At 35.6% G+C, this 14,090-nt stretch overlaps 1 long non-coding RNA gene and 1 pseudogene across 1 annotated transcript; both read left to right on the forward strand.

Annotated features, from left to right (window-relative positions):
• Positions 1 to 584: 584 nt before the first annotated feature.
• LOC131806991 (uncharacterized) lies at positions 585 to 1,552 on the forward strand. The gene is made up of 3 exons (XR_009344266.1): positions 585 to 1,077; positions 1,133 to 1,201; positions 1,275 to 1,552. It is a non-coding gene; the product is annotated as an uncharacterized LOC131806991 (long non-coding RNA).
• A 1,389-nt stretch (positions 1,553 to 2,941) lies between these two features.
• LOC105262227 (uncharacterized) lies at positions 2,942 to 4,755 on the forward strand (annotated as a pseudogene).
• Positions 4,756 to 14,090: the final 9,335 nt, after the last annotated feature.

Consider the following 14,090-nt stretch of genomic DNA (forward strand, 5'->3'; position numbering starts at 1 on the left):
ATTGAAAATGTGGTTAAATTCGTCAAAATACCGAATATCGGAAAGTACTGTTATATGGGCGCTATAGGAAAACGTATATGGCAATGTTCAGGAACAGGAGGTGCAACCCGTCACTAATTCTAAGTGCCGGATTTTAACATATCTGCTTGAAAATATGATCTAAATCGTCAAAATACCCAATATCGGGAGGTACATTTGGATGGGCAATACGAAAACGATTTGGCTCAATTACGAACTTACCTGTCTACTGGTATAATACACATGTGTGCAAAATATCTTTTTTAACTCGCTCGAAAGATAGCGTGAATACAACAGATAAATGAACTTAGAATTTTACGCCGACCAAACGAAGAGTATATTATCTACTTTTTGTTGTTGCAAAATGGACAGGCTTAATCCCATTATAGTTGTTTTTTTAAAGAAACGTTTTTTATTAGTGGAGAACGATGGTAATGTTTACCAGGGGGTAAGGCAGGGAATACCTAGGTTTCGGAAAAAGCGACCAATCCTCATCAGTATCCTGGTTTTATGTCTCGGATATTCTACCCAAAAGTTATTTTAAAAATAACTGCTATGACAAAAAACTTTTTTTACCCAAGTGACGAGATCGTAAAGTCAATAGTTGGTCCTACCATGAGTATTTTGAGGAGTTACAAACGGAATGACAATGTTAATATACCATAGTATGGTACATGGTAGAATTAAGAAGGTAAAGTCATGCAATCATATGTTTACATTTTTTTCAACTCTAACTCATTTGACAACTTTTCATCGTCAAAATATTTATTAACAAATCCATTGTATATACACAAATCAGCGATGGGAAACTGTGGTCTATACAGAGTAATTTGTCAGAGTATGTTACAAAAATGGCAGAGATGAATATGCTTATTTGAAATGACTACTTTCTTCATTATACGATAGTATGGTAGATGGTATAAAAATTAACTTTTCGTCAGCAAGATTCTAATACATTTATACATTTGAAAGAAAAAATTTCAATACATATTTACAGCCTGTTCCACGATATCGAAAAAAAATTGTGCAAACGAAAGTTAGTCACTCACAGCCGAAAACGTAAGCATTTCAGTGTAATTTTGCGTTCCACTATTATTTACTTTTTCTTTCACAGGCATGCGAACACAATTGAGGAAAATTGTTTCAACATATATATTGTTTGATTAAAACTTGAAACAAAACGGTAAGTAATAATAATAATTACAATTATAATATGTCAACAAAACATATATTTTTTTTTATTTCCTCAATTCCAGCACGAAAAAAACATCAACTACACAGCTGCGTGCGTTAGAAACATCAAACCGTACAAAAATTACCCCCATTCAAATCACATCACAACAAGATGTTCCATCCACACCGTAGCCAAAAAAAAAAACAAATGCCAAGGAGCAAAAGGATGGCTGACGCTGCGAGAGGCTGGCAAATTGTGCCGAGGCCCAAACAAAGATTTTTAAATCAAAATAATCAATTATCAATTTTTGTACAAAATAACCCACAAAATAGCACAATAATAGTAATTTCAACAACTTTTTGAATTCATAAATCTTTATTTTAATAAAAAAAATCTTATTATTTTACAATTTATTGCAATTTTTTTATTCAATAATTTTTTTATTCGCATCCAATAATTCCAGGGGACATTGTTCTTTCATAGAAAGCCTCCATTGTGTTGCGTTCCTCTGTGAGTGTCGGCTTTTTTATCTAGTGGCTGCAAATGTAGTTCTCAAAAATCTCAGACATTCAGCAATGGTTCTGCTTACTGTAGACTTCGCTGCTGAAATCAGGGCCTCGTTCCCTAAATTCTGCTGGTTGCTTCCTGTGGCTAAAAACCGCAGTAATGTGCCAAGTTTTAAGTCGGGGCATATTTGGGTTGTTCTGAAATCGAGGACCGATTTATCTTCCAGCATACACAGTTCCTGAAAAACTTTCTTGGACACAAAAAAATTTGACACAAACCTAGAAAAATACATTTTTTTATTATTTCAAAAATGTAAAAATACAATCAAACTTACTGGTTGTAAGGTGCTACATTTTGAAGCTTCCCCACATCATCCATATACAGAAGGGCTACAGAAATATTCTTTTTTATTTTTTAAGAACACAAATAATATGTACACAATCACTGGGAATATTATTTTGTTTGTTTATTTCGAATTTGATTGTTTACAACCAAACTGTCAGTTCAGGCAGAGCCAGCTTACGTATTGTTTTATTTTTTATTGCTTTATCGAGTTTAAATCAGTCATTCTGTCGCTTTTTTTGCTTAAATTTTATGGATGGTATTGGCACTTCTGTGGCGAACTCGGGATTCTCCTCCATATAATTAACTAGACACTTTTCATTTTTTTGAAATGTTTTTATTTTAAAATTATAGCTGACAGACACTCTTACTTTTCCATAATGCTACAATTTGTGCTAATACCTCTCTAGAGATAATGTTTTTCTAAATTTAACAGTTGTTGTAAGTAGCAGGTCTTCGGCTTGGCTTGAAATTTTCTCCTCTGAGTAACGATTAGTTGGATAGGTATTTTCATAAGCTTTCAAACGATGCCTTTATTGTCTATAAAGGGTAAGTGGATCCGGGTCTTAAACCCGGACAAACATCTGGGGTCCCGGGTCCGTCCCCCAAGAAGAAAATAGTTTCCCGGAATCTGATTAAAAATACGTACCTCTGGAAAAAATTTCGAAAAAAAATCGAAAAGTTTTTACTAAACTAGGGCTGTTCCTTTTTTCGTGCTGGAATTGAAGAAATACAAATTGTATTTCTTATTGAGATGTTATAATTGCATTTTTCAATTTTACTTACCTTTTTGTTTCCATTTTCAATCATAGCAATATTTATGTTGAAACAATTATCCTGAATTATAATTAGACGACACAAGTGATCACACAAGTGACTGATTTTGACATTTGTGTTCGAATGGGTGTGAAAAAAATATAGTGGATCGCGAAATTACACTAAAATCAAAAAAAAATCAGCTGTTTGTCGTGTAAAAGGTGTGCGAACGTGTTCTTTCGATATCGTGGAACAAGCTGTCGATATATCTTTTTTTCAAAACTGTGCTGAAAACATATTGTTTACAAAAACGCTAATGACACTATCCTAAATGTCTCTTGTACTCAGTGTTGCTTTTTGGTAGAATTCTACCAAATTTGGTAGGACAAATTTAATTTTTTTAATATTGGTCGGATGGTAGGTCCAAACTGATTTTGGTAGATTTTTGAATAAAAGTTTTAAATATATATTTTTATCATAATTAACAATGTGTTGCTCATAATTGTATTTCTAAATATTCACGTTTTACAAAATCACTACTATTTGTGAAACGCCATCTATGGAACGAGGCCAATGTACAAAATCATTTGTCGTTTACTCTGAAGTCTTAGACGACGTCAACAGATTATGGCCTCTGAACTGTGTTGTGCTTTTTCGCGGTATTTAAAGACTAATAAATGTAAACAATAGCAGGTACACATGAACATAAAATAAATGTATAGAAAGTAAAAAAGCCGAAAACATGGACCAGTAAGTATTGAAATGTAATTATTTTAAGTTTTGAAATGATTTTTATAATATTTATTACAGGTATATTACAAAGCAGCAAAAACAAACAGAATCAAATGCCGCAGATAACAACAGCGATGATTCGTGCATGTAATTATTCATTTTTAATCAATTTTTTGTGATATTTCCCTGCAGTAATGCAAATGATGTTCCGCAGAATTTAAAGCGAAAGTTCAGGCAAGAGTGGAAGAATTCATTCGATTGGCTGCAGAACAAAAATGGCACAGTATTTAGTGTGGCGTGTTCGAAGGCTTTGGTAAGTCACTTAACTCATCTAAAGGCACATGAAAAGACATCTCTTCACGTGACAAATTACAACAGCCAAAAAAGAAATCTAAAAATACAGAATTTTTTTAAAGAAGATGACCAAGCGCAGAAGAAACTTGTTCGTTATGCAGAGTTGTCATTAGTTATGTTTTGTATAACGCACAATCTGCCATTTTTGCTAATGGATTATTTGCCAGCGTTACTGGTGGAGTGCTGTCCTGATTCAGCAATCGAAAAACTTATTCAAAGCGGCAGAACAAAATCAACTCAAATTGCAGATATAATTACTGAAAGAAAAAAAGTTTTCCTTGATTGTGGATGAAACTACGGACGTTTCAACAAAAAAATGTCTTGTTCTTGTTGCGCGCTATTTTGATACTAATTTTGGAATTCAAGATAAGTTTTTGACTTTAATTGAAATCTCAAAAGCTGATGCAATATCAATTTATAATGTAATTAAGGAGTTTTTTGCGTCATTTTCAATTCCAATGCAAAATTTAATTGGATTAGCAACCGATGGTGCTAATGTCATGGCGGGAGAGGTCGGCGGATTAAAAGCTTTGTTATGTAACAAAAACGACATCTTTTACATAAAATGTACATGCCACTCTCTACATCTTTGTTCAAGCTACGCTTGCAAACAATTACCCAATTCTTTAGAAAGTCTTTGCCGAAATATTTACAGTTATTTTTCTCATAGTCCTAAACGTATTGAAGAGCTCAAGGAGTTCCAAGACTATTGCTCTGTAAAGCCACACAAAATATGAGGTGTGTCAAACGAGATAGTTTTAAGAATAATTGAACAATGGGACAGTCTGAAACTATATTTTATTTACTCTTGTTATGAAGTACAGGGAGTAAAACCAGCCCATATAGCGGAAGAAATGACAAGCAAAGTTAAATGCTATTTTTTGTGTTATATTCTTCCAATTATTAATAATTTAAATAATGCGAGTATTAAAACAAATTTTCTTTTAATACTAAGCAATTTTGTAAAAAGAGAACATATAAACAATAATGTTGAAATTGATTACAAAAATAAGACAAATTTAATTGATATTTCAAAAATTTTCATTGGTTCAAAAGCGGAAATTTTTTTAAAAGCAAACTTAACTGAATCTGAAATATATGAACTTAAGTCTAACGTTTTAAATTTCTATGTTCAATTTTTGGATCAATTAAAACATCGATTTGATTTTAAGCGCGAAGACATTAAACTTTTAAATATAATAACGCCCTCAAAAGTAATTTCTTTGGATAATTTAGATATATTGCCTCTTATTTTAGAGTTTTCTAGCCTTGTTGAATGTGATCCAGATTTAATTGTGACGGAATGGAATTTATTGCGCCTTAGCGAGACATCTCTTTCTCCTGATGTGGGCATAGACTTTTTTTGGAAAAGGGTATCTGCTATTAAAAATGGTTTGAATGAAAACTGTTTTGAGAATTTAGTTAAATTTGTATTTAATTTACTTTCACTACCTCATAGTTCAGCCGCTGCTGAACGAAAGTTTTCGTCTCTATCTCTTATAAAATCTAAATTAAGAAACAAACTTGAAATTAATACCATTAACAGTAACATGTTTTGTAAAGAGTTAATCACGAACAAAGATCCGCATACTGTATGGTCAGCTAAAAAATACTTAAAAACCCCGAATTAACTGTAGTGAACGAAAATATATTAAAAATGATATATTAAAAATGATCTCGAATATGATCTCCTAAATCTCTGTGTACATAAGATATTTTTTTTGTTGATATAGTTCTGTATATGCTTTTATTTTAAGAATTGAAATAATAGACTGAATTTATATTATTTTTGGTTTAATTAATAAAAGTTTTCTATAAATTAAATATTGTTTTTTTTTCATTACAATTTTGGTCGGATTAGACCCAATATGGTAGGATTTAGAATCGAATTTGGTCGGAAAAAAATCACGGAATTGCGGTAACGTCGCCAAGAAAGCTAATACTTTAGTAAAACAGGATAACGATATGAAATTATTTTTTTTTTTTGTCTGTTTTCTGAAAAATCATACCTTTTGAGCACACATATGTATTAAGGAAAGAATGTTATGTATTTATATATATTTACGGAAAGAATGTTGGATATTACAAAAAATCTTTTTGAGCTTACATAAAAATGTATATGTATTTAAGGAAAAAATTTTGTATATTACAAAAAATCTTATTTGAAATGACTTTGCTTTCTTATTTTACGATAGTATGTTGGAGGGTATAAAAACTAACTTTTCGTAAGCAAGATTTCAATACATTCATTGACAGAATGACTGATTTAAACGCGAAAAAGCAATACAAAATACAACCATACGTAAGCTGGCTCTGCCTGAACTGACAGTTTGGTTGTAAATAAACAAATTCTAAATAATCAAACAAAATAATATTCCCAGGGATTGTGTACATATTATTTGTGTTCTTAAAAAATAAAAAAAGAATATTTCTGTAGCCCTTCTTTATATGGATGATGTGGAGAAGCTTCAAAATGTAGCACCTAACAACCAGTAAGTATGATTGCATTTTTAAATTTTAATAATAATAAAGAAAAATGTATTTTGATAGGTTCGTGGCCAATTTTTGTGTGTCCAAGGAAATTTTTATATAATATACATATATACATATTTACCGGTTATAGAATTTTCTGTCTGCAGCATTGCAGTGCACACCACATTTTTCATCTACGAACTTCTATATTAAGTTTGTTAATTTAATAAAAAGGTTTTAATTCGATGCTAATTAAAATCTGCGTTAGCCTCATTTTATTGGGTAATAAAGTAAACGAATAGAATTACCAAAATTGATGATCCCGAGAAAATACTGCAATCAGAAGATTGAAAACAACGATTTATCAACAGCATGGACTGTCGTCATCCAACATGAAAAAGATCCACAATCCTTGCGTAACAGCACTGGCAGTGTATCACATATTTATGCACGTTTGCCATTTCCAGAAATGCGTTATACAAATGTGGAAGCTTGGTTTACTTGAATGGAATTTTGGTTTAGTGCGTCGGTAGTAACCTCTGACAAGCAAAAGGCCGTTACAGTACTTGCTGCTTTAAAGCCAGAAACCAGATATCATCGCAAATATGCCAGCATCTGACCGATTTGAATACGTCAAACGAAAAATTACCGAAAACCGGAAAACCGCATAAACGAACTGCGTACTACTATTGATGATTCAACAAAAAATTCGAGCTATTTATCACGAGGTCCCGTTCTCGATCTCGCAAGCTAACTCATCATTGTTCCCAGTCACGGTGAACGCATCCGATGGAAGTAACAATGCCAATATTGATGAGTGTTGGTACCACAAGAAGTATGGACGTAATGCCAGAAAGTGTCGCAGCCAGTGCAAACAGAAGCAGCGACAGATCTACGCTGTTGCGTCACATCCATCAGATTGAATTTGTTGGCCGGTGCTGGGTTACAGCACCACCAAATGCCACATTTTTCGCCTCCAAGTCACTGACAGGTGGACTGGAAGAAATTTGATTAAAGTGGTAGGTGAAACTATTAAAGTGGTAGGTGAAACGCGTTTAAAGCTGGACCTTGGTTTAAAATGAAATTTTTATTGGTCATTTATAATTGCTGATGTAACCATGCCGATAATTGGTTCGGATTTCATAAAGCATCATGATCTGCTGATTGATTTGCGGCGTAACCGATTAATAAACAACATCACTGGTAACGATTCTCAGCTAAAACTACCGTCGACTTCAACGATTGCCTGCCTTAAAACGTTTTGCACGACGACATAACAGTGCTCTCGCCTTATGGTTCCTAAACGAAATCAACAATTTTTCACCGAATTGAAACGACTGGCCGGCCAACATTTTTCGTCCTCGCCGATTGCCAGTTGAAAAACTTGAAGCTGCAAAAAAATTCAATTTTCTTGCCGAAGCTGTAATTTGTCAGCCGTCCAAAAGCGTCCGGAGTAGCCCGCTACATATGATAAGAAAAAGTGGTGACTACCGCGCCCTCAATGCTCAAACATTACCAGACCGGGGGTACCGGTCGTATTTGACCGATTTCACCAACAGTTTAAGGGGCCGAAAATGGCGATGTGTACTTCTTTTGGCTTGTATGAATTCAAATGTGTGACACTCGGCGTACGAAATGCAGCACAAACCTTCCAACGATTAATCATGACGTTTTCAGAGTTGTTGATTGTGTTTTTCCGTACGTTGATGATAGTATTTTAGCGCCTTCGTGATAATCGGCTAGCTATTACCGTCAAAAAATGTGAGTTTGGTAACCATGAAATTACATTTATTGGTCACCTTGTCACACCCGACGGAATTCTTCCTTCTCCCGAAAAGGTTGCAGTGATAAAAGGCTATACGAAGCCGCTTACCTCACAAGAACTTAAAAGATTCATTGGTATGATGAACTTTTACAGAAAGTTTTTGCCGCACACCATCGCATACCAAGGATTTTGCAAGATATGATTACAGGTAATAAAAAGAACAACAAACACCATTAGTGTGGTCTGCCGATACCGAGAGTACTTTTGAACGTTGTAAAACTGAGTTGTGCAACACTGCATTGCTTGCTCATCCTGTTCCCGGCGCGGAATTGGTTCCTTATGTTGTCGCCTTAGACACAGCCGTAGGAGCAGCGCTAGACCAAAATATTAATGGCAACATGCAACCATTAGCTTTCTATTCGAAAAAGTTAACAGCGACGCAGCAGAAGGACACGACGTACGACAGAGAGTTAACCGCCATCTACCAAGCCGTCTGCCAATTTCGTTATCAAATTGAAGGATTGACATTCGCCTATCAATTGCCACGCAGACTAAGGCAACTTGATTCCATTAGTCAGTTTACCACTGACATACGTCACACCTGGCAAAGACAATTCAACAGCTGACGCCCTGTCAAGAATTCAAGCTGTGCATACCGATTAGGTGCAAGCGATCGTAAATTTTAAGGATCTCGATGCAGAACAAAAACATGACAGCGAACTGCAGAATTAGGTGTGTCTGGTTACTTTTCCTGCAGGAATTGTCCAGCAACATCTTTCTGAGAGAGTAAGGTAGTTTCATTCTCTTTTGCAAGGAAATTGCGAAAAGTAAACAGACGGTATTCCTGCAGAAGCTTGCAACTTATCAGCTGATTTGTCAAAACAAACCAATTTGTCCCCCATTAAAAGAATTAAACGAAAGGAACAACCACCAATTTCACAAGTTTTATAAATAAAAAAGAAATTGACAATAAAATAAAAATATGAGCAATAAAAGGAAGATAGATATGATGTGTTCCGCGGAATCTTTTAAACCTGTTGCTAATGGCATTTGTCTAAAAATGTTGGAAATAGTCTTTTATTTTCTTATTACATATTAATATTTACTTTTTTCACATTTTGTAAAGTTCTTCTCCAAAAACAATTAGTCTTGCTAATTCCAAAACAATATCTTCAAATTAAAATCACAAAAAGAAATAAATAAACAATAGAAAACATCTGATTGAATGTCGATGAATGAGAAGAAGAAGAGTTGCAAGAGATTGCAAGAAGAAATTTGTCCAGCAAGAATTTGCAAACTCTCACTGAAAGAACTGTCAAAATTTCTCTCTCCAACCGCTCTCTTTTGCAGAACTTTCGAGTTAACAGACGACTTCCAGTAACAATTTGTAACAATTGTTACAAATTTTAGGGTAACCAGACACACCTATTGGTTAAAACCACAAGGTACGTCTAATTATTCACTAGTACTAAAGTATTTGAATATATTAGGCTGTGATGAACAAATTGTTTGTGATGCGTCCACGTCACAAATACGGCCATACATCACAAAACGTTTTCGAAAGCAAATTTTAAGTTTGTTACACAACCTAGCTCATCCTGGAATACGTGCTACGACACTATTAGTAACGCTAAGGTTTGTTTGGGTTGGTATGAAAAAGAAGATTGCAAACTTTGTCAAAACATGCCTCCCATGCCAGCGAGCGAAAATACAGTGACACACAGTATCAACACCTGACAAGTTCGAGCCGCCGACCGAGCGATTTTCACACATCAACATCGATATCGTTGGGCCTTTTCCATTATGTGAGGGGTAGCGGTATTTTTTGACAATAATCTACAGGTTTACTCGATGGCAATGCCCAACATGTCCGCTGAACTGGTAGCCAGGTTACTCACTGGATTTCCAGATTTGGAGTGCCACAGCGAATCACATCCCACAGAGGTCGACAGTTCCAGTCATCAGTTTTTACGGAATTAATGCAAATGATTGTAGCTACACACTTAAAGACAACGCCGTACCACATCTACAAGCACTAGCGACTTTGTAGCTGATTTTCGCAACCCCATTAAAAATATTCAATCTACGCAAATTGCACACCACTCTGCAAAGTTAACATTTGTTTCTAGAGATCTCGAGTCAACAACTCACGTTTTTGTCCGAAACGACTCAATCCGATTCAATTAAAACGATTCCAGAAGTTCTTCACAATTATAATGCGGGGTCGAAAAACAAATGTCGAAAACAAGATTCAAATTCGAGTTCGCCGATTTCAGATAATTCTTCCGGTGCCACATACTCATCTGATACATCACCCACTCAGTCACCTCAGCCTATCATCAAAGCTACAACTTGTGGAAGACGCATCAGCCTCCCAGTAAGATTTCAGTTGCCTAGCGATGGGAGTGATCTGGCAACCTTCAATTACAATTTACTGGTTACAGAAATTTTTAACCGGTATTGCAAAAAGTGCACGTTTTTAAGAACTTGCATAAAAATAAGGACTGATAGGTCTCTTTTTTCCTGTCGACAGCGTTGCATTGCACTCCACATTTTTCATCTACGAATTTCTAAATTAAGTTTGTTAATTTAAGATAAGGTTAATTTAATAACTTTGGTGTAAGACAGGGGCTTATGGATAAGCAAATTCTGCATGACTTGTCATCATTCTCCTAAAACGAGCCAGCAGGGTGACGTCAATGACCTCATACAACCCTCTTAAGTTCTCCAAGCTTGTATATACGAGTGTTGCATTAGGTCCTCTATTGCATCTTATGGAGTTGTTAGCATTTTTATACCCTCCACCACACTGGAGGGTATATTAACTTTGTCATTTCGTTTGTAACTCTTCGAAATACTCATGTCAGACCCAACAATGTATATATATTCTTCAGCGTAAAATTAGCTATGTCCGTCTGTCTGTCCGTCCACTTGTCTGTTGTACTTTCGAATGAATTGAGATAGAAGGCTAAAATTGTCCACACATGTTTATTTTTCCAGTAGGCAGGCTAAGTTCGTAAATGGGCCATATAGGTCCACGTTTTCATATAGCCCCCATATAAATTCACCTCCCAATATTCGGTATTTTGATGATTTTAGCGATATTATTCACCGGAATTGTTTCAACTATGGTATTTAAAGTTCGTAATGGATACTGCAGCCTACGACAGAAAATTTTTTGTGCAGGTTTACGTCTTCGTACAATAAAAAGAACAACAAACACCATTAGTGTGGTCTGCCGATACCGAGAGTACTTTTGAACGTTGTAAAACTGAGTTGTGCAACACTGCATTGCTTGCTCATCCTGTTCCCGGCGCGGAATTGGTTCCTTATGTTGTCGCCTTAGACACAGCCGTAGGAGCAGCGCTAGACCAAAATATTAATGGCAACATGCAACCATTAGCTTTCTATTCGAAAAAGTTAACAGCGACGCAGCAGAAGGACACGACGTACGACAGAGAGTTAACCGCCATCTACCAAGCCGTCTGCCAATTTCGTTATCAAATTGAAGGATTGACATTCGCCTATCAATTGCCACGCAGACTAAGGCAACTTGATTCCATTAGTCAGTTTACCACTGACATACGTCACACCTGGCAAAGACAATTCAACAGCTGACGCCCTGTCAAGAATTCAAGCTGTGCATACCGATTAGGTGCAAGCGATCGTAAATTTTAAGGATCTCGATGCAGAGCAAAAACATGACAGCGAACTGCAGAATTAGGTGTGTCTGGTTACTTTTCCTGCAGGAATTGTCCAGCAACATCTTTCTGAGAGAGTAAGGTAGTTTCATTCTCTTTTGCAAGGAAATTGCGAAAAGTAAACAGACGGTATTCCTGCAGAAGCTTGCAACTTATCAGCTGATTTGTCAAAACAAACCAATTTGTCCCCCATTAAAAGAATTAAACGAAAGGAACAACCACCAATTTCACAAGTTTTATAAATAAAAAAGAAATTGACAATAAAATAAAAATATGAGCAATAAAAGGAAGATAGATATGATGTGTTCCGCGGAATCTTTTAAACCTGTTGCTAATGGCATTTGTCTAAAAATGTTGGAAATAGTCTTTTATTTTCTTATTACATATTAATATTTACTTTTTTCACATTTTGTAAAGTTCTTCTCCAAAAACAATTAGTCTTGCTAATTCCAAAACAATATCTTCAAATTAAAATCACAAAAAGAAATAAATAAACAATAGAAAACATCTGATTGAATGTCGATGAATGAGAAGAAGAAGAGTTGCAAGAGATTGCAAGAAGAAATTTGTCCAGCAAGAATTTGCAAACTCTCACTGAAAGAACTGTCAAAATTTCTCTCTCCAACCGCTCTCTTTTGCAGAACTTTCGAGTTAACAGACGACTTCCAGTAACAATTTGTAACAATTGTTACAAATTTTAGGGTAACCAGACACACCTATTGGTTAAAACCACAAGGTACGTCTAATTATTCACTAGTACTAAAGTATTTGAATATATTAGGCTGTGATGAACAAATTGTTTGTGATGCGTCCACGTCACAAATACGGCCATACATCACAAAACGTTTTCGAAAGCAAATTTTAAGTTTGTTACACAACCTAGCTCATCCTGGAATACGTGCTACGACACTATTAGTAACGCTAAGGTTTGTTTGGGTTGGTATGAAAAAGAAGATTGCAAACTTTGTCAAAACATGCCTCCCATGCCAGCGAGCGAAAATACAGTGACACACAGTATCAACACCTGACAAGTACGAGCCGCCGACCGAGCGATTTTCACACATCAACATCGATATCGTTGGGCCTTTTCCATTATGTGAGGGGTAGCGGTATTTTTTGACAATAATCTACAGGTTTACTCGATGGCAATGCCCAACATGTCCGCTGAACTGGTAGCCAGGTTACTCACTGGATTTCCAGATTTGGAGTGCCACAGCGAATCACATCCCACAGAGGTCGACAGTTCCAGTCATCAGTTTTTACGGAATTAATGCAAATGATTGTAGCTACACACTTAAAGATAACGCCGTACCACATCTACAAGCACTAGCGACTTTGTAGCTGATTTTCGCAACCCCATTAAAAATATTCAATCTACGCAAATTGCACACCACTCTGCAAAGTTAACATTTGTTTCTAGAGATCTCGAGTCAACAACTCACGTTTTTGTCCGAAACGACTCAATCCGATTCAATTAAAACGATTCCAGAAGTTCTTCACAATTATAATGCGGGGTCGAAAAACAAATGTCGAAAACAAGATTCAAATTCGAGTTCGCCGATTTCAGATAATTCTTCCGGTGCCACATACTCATCTGATACATCACCCACTCAGTCACCTCAGCCTATCATCAAAGCTACAACTTGTGGAAGACGCATCAGCCTCCCAGTAAGATTTCAGTTGCCTAGCGATGGGAGTGATCTGGCAACCTTCAATTACAATTTACTGGTTACAGAAATTTTTAACCGGTATTGCAAAAAGTGCACGTTTTTAAGAACTTGCATAAAAATAAGGACTGATAGGTCTCTTTTTTCCTGTCGACAGCGTTGCATTGCACTCCACATTTTTCATCTACGAATTTCTAAATTAAGTTTGTTAATTTAAGATAAGGTTAATTTAATAACTTTGGTGTAAGACAGGGGCTTATGGATAAGCAAATTCTGCATGACTTGTCATCATTCTCCTAAAACGAGCCAGCAGGGTGACGTCAATGACCTCATACAACCCTCTTAAGTTCTCCAAGCTTGTATATACGAGTGTTGCATTAGGTCCTCTATTGCATCTTATGGAGTTGTTAGCATTTTTATACCCTCCACCACACTGGAGGGTATATTAACTTTGTCATTTCGTTTGTAACTCTTCGAAATACTCATGTCAGACCCAACAATGTATATATATTCTTCAGCGTAAAATTAGCTATGTCCGTCTGTCTGTCCGTCCACTTGTCTGTTGTACTTTCGAATGAATTGAGATAGAAGGCTAAAATTGT

Source organism: Musca domestica, unplaced genomic scaffold (genome assembly GCF_030504385.1).
Source record: "Musca domestica strain aabys unplaced genomic scaffold, Musca_domestica.polishedcontigs.V.1.1 91, whole genome shotgun sequence".
Classification (NCBI taxonomy): Eukaryota; Metazoa; Arthropoda; class Insecta; order Diptera; family Muscidae; genus Musca; species Musca domestica.